Here is a 4,083-nt window from a genome sequence, read left to right as displayed (position 1 = left end):
AGGCAGAAAAGCTGCAGGGTATCATGCATCCTGGTCCTGATGAGCCAGTTTCGCCGGCTCTTCAGGGTGGCCATCTTGGCTTGGCCCACCAGGAAGTTGGCCAGGCTGACTGCGGCCCGCTCAGCCACCTGGTACGGGAAAGAGTGGATGTAGGTTTCTGCTGAGAAGTCCTGGCCCAGTGCCCGAAGCAGCACCCTGAGGGTGGCAAAGAGTGGCTGCAGTCGGGGGCAGTTGAGGAAGGTGTGGAAAATGTCCTCTTCCAGCACCCCTCGGCAGAAGGGGCAGGCCGCCGGGGCCACCAGGTCCAGGTGGCGCACAAAGATGCCAGTGGCCAGGATGCCGTGCACCAGTCTCCACTGGCGGTTGCTGGTATTCTTGGCGGTGGGTGCCTTGTAGATTGTGCACCATGCTGGGGTCCCTGGCCATGCCAGGTGCCACCACCACATGGTGTCGGGGCAGCCAGCCAGCACTTGGGCGTGCCAGGTTTGCATCACCCATGCGTAGAGTCCCTTCCGGGGCAGTGTACCAAAGGGGCAGCCCGTATGGCTGCTGGAGTGCGCAGGGAGCCTGAGCAGTGTGTTGAGCCGGTCAGCCAGCTCGCTGGCCACCACTGGGATGACCAGCAGCAGTGGGAAGGCGTCACCTGCGGCATCTGCGGTGGGGAGGGCCTGGTGAGCCTGGAGGTAGCTTTCCAGGGTAGTCGCTGCTTCCGTCAGGAGGGCAGCCGTAATGGTATGCAGAAGCCGGCCCGCGGTGCGGACAGAGTGCAGTGCCATCCGGGCAGCCAGGGCTTCGGGTGACAGCCAGCCCAACTGAGCAGGGTCCAGAAGGTGCCCCAGGCAGGTGGTGCATGCCTCAATGAGAGCAGCCACGGGGCTGGCAGAGGCCAGACTCGGCATGACATGCTGCAGGGCCTGGTTGTGGGCCAGGGGCTCCTGAAGCAGCTGTGGGAAACGCAGGTGCCTGGCTTGGGGACAGAGATGGAAGGCAGCCCACCAGGCCCGCACCATGCTGCGGTAGAACATGGGGAGGACCACCCCATTCAGGAAGGTGAGGTCCAGCATAAAGAGCTCCCGGTCAAAGCCAAGGTCCCCCACTCAGTGCAGGAACTGGCATACCAGCTGCCGCCACGGGAGGTGGCACAGGAGCCACTGGAGGGCTTGCAGGTGGTAGGTGGTAGGTGGCCACCCTGCTGGCCAGGTCGATCAGGCCCTGGCCCCCCTTGGTGGTGGGCAGGTAAAGGGCAGCTCGCGGGACCCACTGGCGTCTATCCCAGATGAAGTCCATTAGGAGCCACTGCAGTCTCTCAAGGAGCTCCAGTGGAGGGTCCAGCATGGCGCAGCAGTGCCACAGGGTTGCCGCTGCCAGGTTGTTGGTGACGAGGACCTGGCCGTGGTAGGAGAGGGCGGGCAAGTGCCAGTGCTACAGGTGGGCCTCCACTCCCTCTGCCAGGCCCTCCCAGTTGCGGGCTACAAGGCCGGTGGCCCCAGGAACATTCCCAGGGTTTTGAGGCCCTCCCAAGCAGGAGTGTGTCACTCTTGCCCCAGCTGATGTGGGCTGATGCAGCCAGCTCGTAGGTGTGTTAGCAGTCCACCAGGGCCTGCACATCCTCCTGGCTGCCCAGGAAGACTGTCACATAGTCCGCGTACGCTGTCAGCCGGATTGGGGGGGCTGGTGGTCGGGCCTGGTGCCGGTAGCAGGGCTAAGCCAGTCAAGCGACATCGCAGAGCATGCAGCAACGGTTCGATGGCCAGTGCATACAGCATGCACGAGAGGGGGAAGCCCTGGTATATGCTGCAATGCGCCAGGAACAGGGAACACAGCACACCGTTCACCTTGAGCAGGCTGGAGGCATTGTGGTACAGGACCTGGAGGGCCGTGATGAAAAAAGGCCTGAAGCCAAAAGCCTCAAGGGTGCCGAGCAGGTACTGGTGGTCGACACAATCAAAAGCCTTCTCCTGGTCCAGGGAGACCAAGCTGATGTCCAGGCCAAAAAGCTCTGTGGCTGTGAGCAGGTCATGCAGCAGAAATAGGTTGTCCTGGATGGTCCTGCCCAGGATACAGTAGCTCTGCTCCAACCTGATGACAGAGGCAATGACGGTGCGGAGACAGTTCACCAGAGCCTTCGCCAGGATCTTATAGTTGGTGCACAGAAGGGAGATGGGCTTCCAGTTCTTAAGGCAGTCCAGGTCCCCCTTCTTGGGCAGCAAGGTGAGCACTGCCCGGTGGCAGCTGGTTGGCAGGGTCCCTTCAGTGAGGCTCTTGTGGAAGACACAGAGGAGGCTGGGCCCAAGGAGGGGCCAGAAGGCTTTGTAAAATTCCACGGGCAGTCCATCCAGGCCCAGGGCCCTGCCCGAAGCAAGTTCCCCCACAGCAGCCTCGAGTTCAGCCAGAGAGAGTTTGCACTCCAGGGCCTCAACCTGTGAAGTGCCGAGGTGCAGCAGGTCCTGATGCAGCTGCCGAGCGGCCTCCGGACAGATGGGATCAGCTGTAAACAAATCCCGATAGAAGGTGACGGCATGCCCCCGCGCTTCGCCGGGGTCTGTGAGCAGCTGTCCCTCTGGGGTCTGGAGATGGTCCAGCGTCTTTGCCGCAGCCTGCTGTCTCTCCAGACCGAAGAAGAAGCTGGTTGGGGCATCAGCCTGTGCCAGCTCCTGGCAGTGGGCACGAACCTGCGCACTGTGAGCCACATCCTCTGCCAGCTCCCACAGGCGTTTCTTGTGGGACCAGAGGCTCTCAAGGAGCGCCGTGTCATTGCCTGCACAGAGCAGGGCTGCCTCAAGCTCTGCCATGTCCTCCTCCAGCTCCTGGGTGCGGCAGCGGATCTCGCTTGCCGCCAGCTGGGAATACTGCTGGCAGAATGCCCAAATCTGGGTCTTCCCCATGTCCCACCACAGCCGCCAGGAGGGGTAGTCTGCTCTCGCAGCCTCCCAGCTCCTCCAGAGGTGGGCAAGCTGTCCCTGAAGTGGGTGTCCTGGAGCAGGCTGATGTTGAGGCACCAGTAAGGGGCCCGTGTGCATGCTCTGCCAGGCAGGTTCAGTTTGCAGCAGACCAGGGCGTGGTTCGAAAGGCCCGATGGGATGATGCGGCTGCTGTGTAGTAATAGCTGGTGGTGCTGGGTGATACAGAGGTGGTCGAGCTGGGCCATGGAAATCCCACTGGCACTCATCTTTGCCCAGGGGTATTTGCACGTGTCAGGGTGGAGGACCTGCCAGGCATCGACAAGGTCTGCCGCCTTCAGCATGGTCCACAGCTTGCGGGCTGAAGGCAGGTGCGGCTCCGGCCCCATCCATTCTAGCAGTGTGTTGACAATGCAATTGAAATCCCCACCCACGAGGAGCAAGTCATCGTTCTCACTGGTGTCACGCAGGAGGTCGCCCAGGGTCTCTAGGAAGGCTCCTCTCTCTTTCCTGTCAGTGGTCGTGTAGACGTTGACGAGGAGCAAGCTCTGGTGTGCCAGGGTGATGTGGATGGTCAGCAGCTGGCTGGGAACAACCTCTCGTGCCACCACCAAGTCAGTGGGCAGGGGAGTGGGCGGGGGGGTGGAAGGACCCTCTGCTATCTCCTGTGCCTGATTCTGGGGTGGCAGGCACTCTCTCTCTACCTCACCGCTCACAAGCCCCACGAGCTGGGATGGGGGTGAAGCGTTGCCAGACGGTGCTGGGACAATCTCAGTCCTGGCCTGAGGTGGCGAGGTTCCTGGGGGGGCAGGCAGGGTGGGGGCAGGTTCCCTGGCTACATTTTCCCCAGTGCTATCAGAGGCAGGCCCCAAAGGGGCAGGCACTCCTTTGGAAGCTCTTTTTTGCTTCTTGCTTTTAGCTTTCTTAGAAGCAGCCGACACCTCCACCGAAGGGGACGGGCCAGGCTGCTTAGGGTTTGCCACCTCCGGGTCCACTGCCTTGACTGAGGCACGGGTGGAGGGAGGTGGTGGGGAGGTCTTGGTTGCTCCACCAGACAGGGCCTGAGACACTAGCCACCACGGGCGGAACTGGGACAGGGAGGGACTGGGAGGACTCCCCAGCCCCTCCACCGGTGGGGCATCAGGCACTACAGGGGCTGGAGAACCCTGGGAGGACATCCCAG

The sequence above is a fragment of the Crocodylus porosus genome, unplaced genomic scaffold, assembly GCF_001723895.1.
Source record: "Crocodylus porosus isolate Cpor-Errol unplaced genomic scaffold, CroPor_comp1, whole genome shotgun sequence".
Classification (NCBI taxonomy): domain Eukaryota; kingdom Metazoa; phylum Chordata; order Crocodylia; family Crocodylidae; genus Crocodylus; species Crocodylus porosus.
Note: the sequence above shows the minus strand (reverse complement) of the source record.